This window comes from Triturus cristatus, chromosome 9 (genome assembly GCF_964204655.1).
Source record: "Triturus cristatus chromosome 9, aTriCri1.1, whole genome shotgun sequence".
NCBI lineage: Eukaryota > Metazoa > Chordata > Amphibia > Caudata > Salamandridae > Triturus > Triturus cristatus.
Genome location: NC_140592.1, coordinates 1,177,090,497 through 1,177,104,829, shown reverse-complemented (window position 1 = coordinate 1,177,104,829; position 14,333 = coordinate 1,177,090,497).

Sequence of the window (14,333 nt, the reverse complement as noted above, 5' to 3'; positions counted from 1 at the left end):
CATTGAAAACCTTATGTCATAATACTTACTATCTCTTATTAACATTGGAATAAATGTGCAATGATATAAATTTACTATCAATAAATATTTCAATGTTCAGTACTTTGCAATGGGTGAATTTTTCTTCTTCGATTATAACTACTCTAAAAGATCCCTGAGGCTTGGAAACAAAAATCCCTGCACTCCAGAACCATAAATCTGAAACTCCTAACTACACTTGCAACATGCTTTCGGCGGCAATACATTTTTCTACCCAGGAGACTTAATGTGGCACCACAACACAAGAATAGGGCTCTCCTGGGGTGTACTGTTCTTCTTAGTGGCCACAAAGCTACCAGAAACCTTAGGGTAAATTTGGGGGTACCACTGCTATCCTGGGGCACCACTCAGAAAAATATTCAAATACCATAAGAGACCTCTGTGCTTTCTGGGCCACGCCTCATAGCCAGCTATGTTTTCCTTTGATGCATTGTAGGCTTCAGTATTTCTCTTTTTTTTTTAATTATGTGCCCACTGTCATGGTCTTTGCTTTTACCAAGTGCTTCTGCACCCCTAGGAATACTTGAGCTACATCAGCAGACAAGCATGTGTGGCCTGGCCAAGTCCCTGCCTATTTCACACAGCTTCAGTATGCCAACTCCGGACAAGGCTTTCTCCTTTCCCTCATAAGTCTGTGAATGCACGGCTTGTGGTGAAGTGTGCTCCCCGATCCCCCCAGGTGTGGGCATGTTGAATGGGGGAGACACAACTCAATATTCCTGGGGCAATCATCATAACCCAGCAGCGCTCATCAATAATCCCGGCCAGGTGACACCTGACCCTTCCGGGGGGAGATAGATGTTCTAGGTTGGGGAAGCGCAATGCTCTCAAGATGCTTCTTCTCACGAGGCACTGGTCTTACTCATGGGAGGTCAGTTATGGAAGGGGGGCGCACTTGCACCAAATGTGTTTGGTCATCTGGGAGGATCCACACAACCATGGACTCCCATGGGATACCCTTAACAGTTGGATTATCCTCGGACTAGATGCCCTAGAGATCCTCCAGGCAGACCCAGAATGAGAGGGCCACTCTAATACGGTTATCTTGGACCCTGCCTGGCAATTTTGCTGCTCCTGACACAATGAATATTGCACTCAACCCTCCAGGCCTGTATCATAGGTGTTTTGGGCGCTCTCTCTACAATGACAGAGAGAAGGGACCTGTCCTCCCCCCTTTTTAGATCCTAGCAGTCTGCTTCGCCCAGCATCGCTTAACAGCATCACCTCATGACGTTTATGGCTGGCCATACTGCATACCTGCACTCCCAAGGTCCCAAAGCCTCCTGGCCACTTCCAGAGTACCTGTGTGCCAGGAAGCAGCCTGTGGCACCTCTCATGGGACACCTCAAGCCAGAAATGGCCTAGTAAGGTTAAAGGGGATTACTCTCCTCCAAGTTTGCCAGCAAGTGCACCTTCTATGAGCTCCAGATGAAGTGGGAAGGCCAGTGCCACTGTAGACACAGGTCCACATAACCCAAGCCAGTACAGGTCCAGAGTGTTCCACATTACAAACAGAGGTTCATCCAAGAGGTGTCCTTACATCCTTGTCTCCTGCAAGTTTCAGTGCTTTTCAAAGTATTTTCTTTTTACAGGACATTTTAAGTACCCAAAGTGGGCGGCCCCACCCATCCCAAAAAAGCACATTATCACTCTACTCTTGTCCCATCCCTCCTGCACAGCATCTTGGGATTTTTTAATATGGCAAATTTAGTTATCACAGCTTCTGAGATGCATTAGCCCACCCCTAACTGCTTCTGCCAAAATGGGTCCTTCCCACTAAAACTTCAGATGGGCGTTCTGGAGAAAAGAGAGACAGAATTTGACTGGTTCTCTTTTGTTTCCTAGTGAAGCGAGCTTGTCGGTCTGAATGTAATTAACCTATTCAGATTCTTTCCACATCCTCTTCCTCACAAAGGAACAGGTTTAATCTGCCCCTAATGTGGTGAAATGGTAAATGTGGAACTTCTTTTTGAACCCAATTAAATTATAGCGCCAGCTAAGGTCATAATCAGTTTTCTGAAGGTCCAATCAGCGACAGGCTACCTGTACACAGAAGCCATGACAAGTCTGACAGATCCGCATGCTCAGCTCGCATATGGGTACAAATGCATGCGCTCACGTGAATAAGTGCAACCCAAAGTCTCTTACCCCCGCTGTGAAGTAGCAGGGTGTCTGTTTTTTCAAAAAAGGCAGGCACTAGCTCAAATCAATTTTACCAGCAGTTACAGTGCGTCTAATTTTGGTAATTTTGGCTAATTAAATTTACATTAAATTACCAAGATTACGCCATTAAGACACATCCCATGATTTCGAGTAGGAATTTCAACACAAGATGTACCGCTTAGGTAATTTTTGAGAGTAAGCGGCATTCGATGTGGATGTTTTTACCCGAGTGGGTCAGCCGGTAATTTTTATGCACAAAACGCCAAATCTCAATGAGAACTGTATTGTTTTGAAGGAGAACCACATTACCTTTAATGTTGGTGGTGAAAAAACATTTCAGGTGGATTTCTTTACTTAAGCTGACTGTTCAGGTAATTCTTAAGTGCTAAATTAGAAATCCAGACAGGAGCTGCAATGTGTTTTAATGTGAGCAACTGGAAATCAACTCAAAATTATATTTTTGACTTGAATTTTTAAACAAACGGACAGTAATAGCAATTTTTTAAGTATGAGATGCATAATTTTGCAACAAGTACCCTACATGAAATTAGCAAGTTACACCCACCTCTAGTAGACACTCCTGTTGGATCCTAGCCTCATTGCTATCTACTATGAGAGCCAACGCTCTTCAAAAACGCTTCGTCTGAAGAACAATAGGAAAATGTAATCTGAACTTGAAAGAGAACCAACCCAAACTGATTCTAAACCTTCAGACAGTGGATCTGTATCCACTGTCAGGAAATTATGTATAAAAGTGGCATTCAAGCCACCTTGATTTTTTCCAGTCCAAAGTTCCTGTTGAACAAGGAAGGGAGTGCTCCACAGAGTATTGCAGAGCTACTGTGCAACCAGGGCTGACAATCAAACTAGCAATTATAGCCCACCAAAAATCATCATATATTTTGAACAGGCAATAATTTCACTCATGCTTATTATTTACCCATACTCTGCAGTTTGAGGCTGCTACTATTAATTTAACCGCATATAGCGTCGTCTTCCAAACTCCACTCTGAGCATAAAATATGCAACTAACTTAGAACCGGAACATGACATAAAAAGCCAATAGCTTTTAGCATACATCCCTGTGACACAGGTCACTAAACATTAGGCTATACAAACTGAATGCCTCTATTACAAGCAACAAAACTAGCTCCACTAATGGATTATTTTGAGGATACTTGGGTTGGTCGCCTGCAAAAATCAGGCTCCAGATGGGAACTCAAGTATCACAGTCTAAGGTGGAATTCCATGGTGGAATGTATTTGACTGCACCATGCCCCACTAAGCAAAGACAAATAATTCAGTGAAAATCAAGCACAATTCATTATAAGTAACACTTGGAAAAATACACCCTACACTCTACAAACGCTGATAAATTATTAAAAAAGACCAACCAGGAGCTAAAAATAGAACAATCCCCAACCCTATTCAAACCAAACATCCACAAACTAAACAAATGCATGAACTACTAGCATTCAAAGAATGACTCTTTACTAACAATTCAGGCTTACCATATCTAGTCTCAGTGGGAAGAACCCAACTGTAAACAATGCCTTAAATAACAGCCCCATTTAACCCCACTAAAACACAAACACACATACTTTATTAATATGTATTTCTAAATATTATTAAAGTAGATTTAAAATACGTATCTGAATAAAAAAACTCAAAAGACAAATTCGAGTTGATAATTAAATCTTACTATGATAAACATTTAAAAACAAATATACAGTGCAGCATAACCAACATTATTTAAAATAAACAAACTCTTTCCTACCATCTATGCAAATATGTATATACATTATATACATATATACATATACATATATACAAATACAAAGCGCCAACAGGAAACGTAGCGCAAGGAGGATATGCAACAATCAGCGCAAATATGAGTACAAAGCAACCATACAGAAAAACTCGCAAGCAATGGAAGCACAAGTAAGAGATATTTCCATTGCTAACGATTCAAAAACTGTCATTAATCTCACTAACATATCTTTAAGCGATCAAGAGACAAATATTCTTGCATTGGGACTATCATTTAGTGCCAGAAGTAAGTTTGACTATGCTAACACCAAAATGTATGGTTTTTAAGTATGTACGTAAGTTGAAATTACGTAAGTTTCATTTACTACATAAGCCAGCTAAGACAGTGTTACCCATAGCATCTAATTTGAGTCCACCCTTATTAACAGCAGGAGATGCAGAATTGCTACAAGACCTTTTACAAATGCAGGATGAGACTACAACAATATCCTCTAACCCAGGTTTAGGTCATAGATTCATCACAGTACCTACCACATTTAAACCTAAATCGACATTTTGCCCTTTGATGTTGAAGGATAACATTGACATGTTTCAAGATAAAGTCTCACAGGATCTGAAAATGTTTATATCAAAAACAAGTTAATGTGAATAAAAGAAATCACTATCAAGATTTTGCCTATCATCAGCTTGTCAAAAAACTGCAGAACAACGTGAATGTTTGAAGAAAGGGACGGTGCACCATAGAGTTAAGTCAAAACTGCTTCCAAAATATCCAAAATATGTCCTTTAATATTTGTTTACATCTTAAAATTCAGACACAGCCAACGCGTTTCGTTCTCTAGGAACTTCGTCAGGGCCAACATTTTTGATAAACATATCCGATAAATCCATAAACAGTTTAAATCCAGAGTAGTACTGATTATGCCGCCTCTTAGAATAATAGGAATCATATGGTCGCAAAAGTAGAACACCTGGATCCGTACATAATACGTACCATCCAGTACCGCGAAATACGAAGAGGTTACTTACAGCAACTAGGAAATCTGGCCATAACACTGGCTTTCAAATATACAACGAAACTGTTGATTTGATTATTGCATATCGTGTACGGAGGTTTTTTGATTGGTACTGGATGGTAAAATTTTGGCCCTAACGAAGTTCCTAGAGAACGAAACGCGTTGGCTGTGTCTGAATTTTAAGATGTAAACAAAGATTAAAGGACATATTTTGGATATTTTGGAAGCAGTTTTGACTTAACTCTATGGTGCACCGTCCCTTTCTTCAAAAATTTGTATATCTGTTCTACAGTAGAGCATAAGTGTGGCTTGCTCTGGACGTTGTTTGCACAAAATTGAAATTTTGTATTTACATTGAAATTGAGGTGCTGAACACTGGTCAGCCGTACTGTTCTTTTTTCACAACAACGTGAATGTTGTTATCCGCCAGTCTGATAAAGGCGGAAATGTGGTGTTATGGCCAAGGGAAATGTATATGGAGGAGGCCCTTGGCCAACTTAATGACAGGGAGTGTTATAAAAGATCGACGATGACTGATGCTAAAGAGGCCTGGAATCTGTTTCACACGAATCTGATGGCATGGAGAAGCATGGGTTTAATAACTATGGATGAGTTCAGATTTTTGAAGAATGACCACCCTGTGATGCCCATAGTCTATTTTATTCTCAAAATCCATAAAAACAGTGTTAAGCCACCCGGTCGTCCAATTATTTCTGCGTATAACAGTATTATGGAGAACACCAGCAAATATATTGACTTTTTTCTACAGGATCATGTCAGAAATCTCCCGTCTTTCATTCTTGACACTGGTGATTTGTTACAGAAATTAGAGGAAGTGACATGGCAATCAGGGTACTTATTGATCTCGTTGGACGTATCCTCCCTGTACACGAGTATCCATCAGAGGGATGGAATGAGAGCTATTGAACATTATTTGAATTTGAGACCTATCTGTTCTTATGAACATAACAGAATGTTATTGTCAATGGTAAATTTGTGTCTGGAAAACAATTTTTTCTTATTTTCAAATCAAGTATTCCAGCAGGTGAGAGGTGTGGCTATGGGGGCTTGTTTCTCCACTAGTTATGCCTGCCTTCATTTGGGGTATTGGGAGGAACATGTCCTCATACCCACATACCCTAAAATCATGTCTGACAATGTTGTGAAATGGTTTAGGTACATTGATGACCTTTTAATAATTTGGAATGGCCCAGAATGTGAAGCTCAGCAGTTCATAGAAAATCTCAACAATAACAAGTTGAATCTTGGTTTCACTGGTCAAATCAGTGACAAATCAATATGCTTTCTAGAAGTTGAAATCTTGATTCGTTCTAACAAATTACAGACTAGAATGTATAGAAAACCTACGGCCGGCAATGCCATTTTACATGCTTCCAGTCATCATCCCGCACATATAATTAGGAGCATCCCCTATGGAGAAATGCTCCGAATAAGAAGAATTTGCAGTAATGATAGTGACTGTTTTGAGGCACAAAAAGATTGCAGGGAAAGGTTTCTGAGGAGAGGCTATCTCCAAGAACGTATTGACAAGGCTATATGCAAAGCCAACGAACCTGGTAGGACACAGGCACTTATAGGCAAAAAGAAATTGGTTCAAACGGAGCAAATTGAGACAAGATTGATTTTAACCTACAATAGTCAACATCAAACTATTCGCAAAATTGTGAAAAAGAATTGGGCACTAATTGCAAATGACCCGGTATTGGGGAGCCAACTACCGCGATCTCCCAGTATTATGTACAGAAGGGCGAGATCCATGAGAAGTTGTTTAGTATCTAGCAGCCCAGAGGTTAGAATCAACAGCTCTTGGCTTAAGAGCAGCAAAGACTTTTTCAAATGCTCAGTGTGTAAAGCCTGTAAAAATGGGGTGAGCAAAACAGAATATCTGACTCCCTTCAAGGATAGACCTGTCTGTATCCAGAATAAGTTGACTTGCAAGACTGAGTACGCGGTATATGTGCTGAGTGTCCTTGTGGCCTGCACTATGTGGGCAGCACTAAGTTGCAGGTGCACAAGAGGATACTCCAGCACATACGGGCCATCACCAATGGCGATGCCGCGTACCTAGTCGCAAGACATTTTAATGAATTCCATGCCAAAAACCCTGCAGGTCTTAAATATTTTGTAATTGACACAGTCCCGCCACTAAGGAGAGGAGGGGACCGTGAATCAATATTACGCAAATTAGAGACTTGGCATATTATACTTATGGACTGCAAGACACCTAATGGATTGAACGCCAGTGAAGATTTTTTTACTTATCTTTAATGAATCAGTAAGATTATTATTGTACACATATGCTGCTGCCTACCCCCCAGACCAACATGGTTTTATTATTTGTTAGATTATGAGATTTCATTGTTGCACATATTTGCACAAGGTTTGCACTTTACAAAATGACATTATTTCGTTTTGCATCTTTGCACATATTCAAATAGGACAGGAATGTTATGGCATCTGCCTATATGGGTGGTATTTTTCCATCTTTAAAGAAACATCCAAACAATACATGCTAACAATTGTGGTGCCTTATATGAATTTTAAGTAACATTGCTAATTTAATGAGAGAAAAGGTTTTACATTGTTTTAACTTTTTCAACTGCTTTGTTATTGATCAAAATGAATTATGGAACCACCGACTAAGGTCACCAGTTATTTTTTAGAAGTGTAATAGTATTATATTGAATATTTAATGTGCATATATATTTATATATTTATATGTATCTTTTATTTATGTAATCAATGTGCTGACAGTACAGCGATATTTTATCACGCCTACTTTACCTTGCACTGTATTTTACATTGACTTTATTTCTGACCTTCCACATAAATTACATTGTGTGGCAACATCATAGTATGTTTTCTATGCCTATTGCCAAGCAATACAGCTGATGCAATCAGAATACGTCACGCACTTGCACTTTAAATGTACTCTTCACGCCGCTCTCAAATGTGTCATGTGATCAAGGCCCCACGCGGGCTGAAACGCGTTATGGCGGCGGTGGTGTTGGGCACCAAATAAACATTTGCACTAAAAACCTTGGGTTCGCTTCGTCTGTTTTCCAGGAATTGGTTACCTGAAGACGATTTAAAATTAGCATTGCCCAAACATTACCATAAATAAATAAAAGAACACTATTTCACAGCTGAAGTCCTGGTTAGTGAACTGTGAGTCCAAAAAATGCAACCCCCAAAACTATTAATAAAAAAGAGCACAAAATTGAAAAATAAATTAGAGAAAAACAGATCATCCAATATGGGTCCAGTAAGGCAAGGAATCCATCCAAAACCTGTAGAATCAGAAAAACGTAATCCTCCAAGAAAACCGGACGACTTTGGGGAATGCGGGTGGGTGGAATTTTGTGGTTCCACACAGATTCCAGAACTTTGCACCACTGAAATATGAGGATTTTTTTTTTTAGAAACTTCGAGGTGTCAAAGGGATTCTGGGTAACAGAACCTGATGAGAGCCAGACAAGTCAACCCATCCTGAATTCCCCTGGGTGTTTAGTTTTTAAAAATTGATAGGGTTGTTAGGTTTCCCTTGGTGCCAGCAGAGCTAGGGTTCAAAATCTACAGCTAGGCACTTTGCAAAAAAAGGGTCAGTTTTCACTGTGAAAATGTGTGTTCTCCACGTTGCGTTTTGGGCCATTTCCTGTCATGGGCACACAAGTGAGGTACCATTTTTCTCAGAAGACATTGGGGAATGCGAGGAGCATGGAATTTTGTGGATCAATGCAGATTCCAGAACTTTCCACAACAGAAATGTGCGGAAAATGTATTTTATTTTACAAAGTTTGAGGTTTGCAAGGGATTCTGGGTAACAGAACCTGGTGAGAGCCAGACAAGTCTTCCCATACTGGATTTCCCTGGGTGTGTAGTTTTCAAAAATGTATAGGTTTGCAAGGTTTCCCTAGGTGCCGGCAGAGCCAGGGTTCAAAATCTACAGCTAGGCACTTTGCAAAATAAGGGTCAGTTTTCACCGTAAAAATGAAGTATCGCGGGCACTAGGCCTATATGGTGGTACGGGTCGTACCCACGCACTCAGGTGGGTACAAGTGAGGTACCATTTTTATTGGGAGGCTTTGGGTAAAACAGAATTGTAGAGAAACTGTTATTACCTATGGACTTTTGATGCATTTCTGCCTTCCAAATAAAAGACAATGTGTAAAAAATAAGTCACTTTGAAAAATGTCCTATAATTCTCATGCTATTAAGGGTATTCACAATTTTGGAAATGTGCAAATAGCTACTGTTTCAAAACTCTGTATTTTGTTCCAATTTCAGAAATACATAGGTGTCTTTCATCCCGATAATTCACTGGATATATTTTCCCAAATGAATTGCTATACACCGGTACATAATAAAATACCATTGCAAGACGTTGCTCAGTTATTGGCTCTGGGTTCATCGGGTTCTTGGTGAATCTACAATTCCTATATATCCACATAACCAGAATGGTCCAGCGGATGTAACTGTATATTGCTTCCAAACATATGTCATAATTAGAAGAAGTTACAGGTGAAAACGTTGGCACAAATGGCTGTTTTTCAACTAATTTTCAATTTTCCCTTTTTTCAACTGTTAGTTTCTATAAAGAAACCTTGAAGGATCTACACAAATGACCCCTTGCTGAATGCAGAATTTTGTCTACTTTTCTAAAATGTATAGCTTTCTAGCATCCATTATTGTTTTCATACCCATTTCTACTATTAACTGGAAGAAGGTTGAAAGCACAAAAAATAGCAAAAATAGGCTATGTCCCAGTAAAATGCCAAAACTGTGTAAAAAATTTGGTTTTCTGACAAAAGTCTGTCAGTCCCTGAAAGCTGAGAGAATGGTGATTTCAGCCTCACAAACCCTTTGTTGATACCGGAAAAAAACAGATGCTTTTATTTACAGCATGTTTTTCCCATTTTTCAAAAAATACTTCACTGTATTTAGGCTAATTTCTGGGTCTCCTCCAGGGGAATTCACAAACCCTGGGTACATTTAGAATCCCTGTGATGTTGGAAGAAAAGGACGCACATTTGGTGTGGATACCTTATGTGGTCAAAAGTTACAGGGGCCTAAGCACAAACTACCCCAAATAGCCAAACAAAGGCTTAGTTTATCAAGTAAGGGGTTAATCTCCTTAATCTCCCCATGCTTAACAAAAATGAATGTGTCCATCTGTAACGAAATTGGTGCTCATGTAAAGCGCTTTGATACCTGATTCCTCGGGCCTAGTTGCGCTATATAAAACTCAAAAAAAAAAAATGTTAAACTGTTGGACTTTGGAGGGGCTCGCATTTACCCTTCCAAATCCAAACTTTACCTCACTGAGGAATGTGTAGCACTTTGGCAGAGTTCGATTTAGTAATTCCACTTGAAACTAAACAACAATGGGGAAATTGTTTTACTTTAGAGGGGCTATATTTACTATTTCCACTCGAAACTTAACAACATTGGAAAAGGGTTCATAAAATCCTAACTTTATGACTTTTGGTATTAACAGAAGGCATTTGGGAGTACTAAAGTTAGGATTTTGTCTCCATAATTCTTAAGTTTTGTTCTTAAGTTAAAATTAAGATAAACTTAAGTTTAACTGAGACAAAACCCTAACTTTACGACTAGGATTTTGTCTCAGTTAAACTTAAGTTTGTCTACAGTTTAACTTAAGACCAAAACTTAAGTTTAACTGAGACAAAATCCTAAATGATTATTGACAATAATTTTGTGAATCAAATGTAACCACTCTGGCTTGGATCAACTTTACTTAATATCTTGCACTTCCCATTAGGTTTTAATTCCGAGGTATGACAGCTTTTGAGCTGTTTCCATTGGTCCTAATGCCAATAATGAATTTCTGCCACTTTCTAAAAGACATTTCCATGCCAACTCACAAGATTTAAATACTTTGGCGCTGGCATGAGACACATTTGATGTGTGATCATTGATAACAATTCTCTGAACCAATCGCTCTTCATTATTGTTTTAATATAACTTGCTTAAAATTTTATAATGAGAGTATGTAGTATCTTGTTTTCCCTATGCGGCTTTAGGGATATGTTCACTGACATGTACCCTTGTCACTATGATAGTCTGACTCACCTCAAAGAATCAAAATATGTTGAGAGCCCGATGCTACAGCTTTGATATGGCATTGATAAAGGCCTTTTCCTGTTTATATTTGAGCCAATTTTCAAAAACATTGCAAATAGAAAGGACTTCATGGTAAACTAGCTGCCATCGAGCAATATATTCCCTTTTATGTATCTGATCAACAATTCCCTGGAGCTTTGCTGTGATCTCTGGATCGTCTGTTTCATTTTTATATCTGGAGCCACAGCATTGAACCTTCCCTCTCTGTCTTTCACCACAAAACGTATTTGGATGAAAGTTCTCTAGAGGTATGTTTTTTATCAGCTACAATATGGTATGGAAAGGCTGGTTTTCAAGTTGAGCATGCACATTTTGGAATTTTTTTAAGCTGTGTATACTGTTTCGTAGTTTGTGACTGGAGATGACATTACTAGTAAAAATGAAACCGTCTTCAGTGGGACAGTATTCTGGGAGATCAGAGCATGGATTTCAGCCCATGGAGGAAGTGGCTTTTCTTCATCCTTTATTCTGCACCGAATAAGCAATATGATAAATTCAATTCAATTGGCTTTGTGGACCGCAGCATCAGGTAGAAGAAGATCTATGTCCTAAGTCACTTTGAAACTTTCTGGTAGATTGGGACGTGTTGATGGGTTGTAGTATTTTTGCCCACAACGGCAAGGGAGTTGTTTTACATTTGCAGCTCTGCTTGTTTTTGCCTACAGCTGACCACGCTCTGGCCACGGTCCTGCGCATCCGTAGAACCACTTCCGGAGGCAGATCCTTCTCCCACGGCGGCGCCAAGACCTGGAACACCCTCCCCCTCTTCGTACGACAAACCGAGGACCTGCTGACCTTCAGGAGACAACTCAAGACCTGGCTCTTTGACCAGTAGCAGCAGCACCCCCCCCCCCGCCAGCGCCTTTAAACCCATACGGGTAAGTAGTGCGCTTTACAAATTAAATGATTGATTGATTGATTGATTGACACAGCTTGTTTTCCAGAAGCAACTGTACACTTTGAAAAAGTACCATGACAGTGTCATGTGTGCTGAATATTCCAGACAAAGAAGAGCTGTCTTCAAAATTATCAAGAGCAGGAATTGTAAATCCTTACCTGGTAAAGTAACTTGGCAGGGGTGTGCTGTCTGATTCGCAAGATTTTACCGCATGATCTGCTAACAAGTTCCTGCTCCGTAATAATTCATTATAACTTGTTGATTCACCAATCCTATTCATTGAAATGATTAGCGCTCTACTTTTGCACTTGTCATAGATTGCGTGGGCAGTCATCATATGTAGCAGAGTTTTATTTTTGCCATGATGTAAGTAATAAAACAAGATTTGGAAAAGACAGTACATTTGCAATCATGGGATTGTCTTCCACTTCTTTGCTTATATCTTCAAAGCCATCATGAGTGTTGTCAGCATCTGTTCCAAACTCAAGAATATTAGTTTGTAACAGTTTTGCTTTTCTGATATTAAACAAAGATGTAAAAAATGTTAGGACAACATAAGGCATTCTTGTTGACTCCCATGATTTGTGAAGCTCTGGGGCATCATGAAATTTGTCATTAAGCCCAAAATTGAAATCTTTCAGGACGTTTCTTAAAATGATTCCTGCTAATTTTACTGCATCCTGTGATCTTATTTTGGCAGCAAGAACTTCAGGAGTCAAATCAGCTGAGAACACTATAAGTGGCTCATTTCGTTTTGTTAGACCGACAAAAACAACTTCTGTCATTGTACATTCTCAACAGAAAAATATTAATTTCATTATTATGGATGAATAGTGACCATTATTTCTCTGATCTCACTAAAGGCCCAAATATGAAATTGGTCAGAGTTGCCTCCGATCGACATCGTCGCAGAATTGGGACAGACCGACCACTGATCGGCAGTCACAGCTGCTTAATTACGATGTGACCGCACATGGTGCGGTCTCACATTCTGTTGTATTTCGATTTAGATGTCCGTACATAGGTTTTCCTAAATCATGTCCTTATATAGGCACAATTCACATTGCCCTTATTTAGGCATAGAATCCCAGTCCTTATTTAGGCATGTGCCATGCTATCCAAATACAGGCATGGTCACCTACATCCGTCCATCCCCACGTCACAACGAGTTCTTAGAAACCAGACCCTTAAGCCATTGGGACTTTCCCTAGCTAGGATTATTGATTTCTCTAAGAACTCATCTATTATGCATCAACTACTATTCCTTAGGGGTTCATTCATGACGTCTTCCTCTGCCCAACTTTAAGTCAATGCTAACATTCCTAAGCACCTTCCAGGTATAAATAGACCTTCCCTTACCATGTCAAACCACGGCTCCGCTGCACAGCTCGATACGACTCGCTACGGCAAGTTCGGAAGATTTCCAGTCCCCGCCTGACGCACAGACCAGACGCTGTCATCCCTGCTCGCAGAGAATCCAGCTTCCAGTGTTCTGACTCCCTTCGCGGGGTGTTAGAGTTTGAGACCCGGAAAGAGATTCCCACCTCTCTCATTCTAAGGTATAGAGCTGACTAGAACCTAGAGGGACTATAGCTTACCATACTATAGAATACGGCACCTACTTCTTACCTTGTACTACACTTAGGTTTGGTACACTTGGGTAGAACTATTTAGAAACATCAAACGAGTATCCACTTTTTAGCCTATGTTATTTATGTATGTGTATATGAATATATGTCATAGCTAGAAGACAATGCTGTTGCAGTATTATTTCTTCTTACTGCTTACGCTGTATGCATACTGTCTTGCGATTGTAACAGTTCATGTCTCTTACACGAGAAACAAGACTGGTCAATAAATCCATTTATTGAAACGCCCATCTATCTATTTCTGTGTAACTCTGAAGAAACTAAGCATGCACGGTTGACTGAGTGAAACTGTTATCTGTTTTTTCCACGATTCTGAGACGTGTTCCGATTCTAAGGGAAACAAAGTTGTCAATTTTATGCTATTGCCAGAAGCTACTCCCTTCATCTTTATTCAAGGAGTTTTTAGTGGCCTCTGAGTTAGCTGGCACACAAAGTAATTAAGTTTAATGTACTCGATAGAGGCATACTGACCTTAGTCCTATGCCACCACTATAGAGTATATTATTACAATGCGCAGAGCCTATAAGGGAAATAGGAACTACACTACATGGCGCCCAACGTGTTTGGAAAGGCACTAATTTAACGCTAGATACTGAAGTAACTCAGTCGTTCTTTTCTCCGAGACCCCTACTC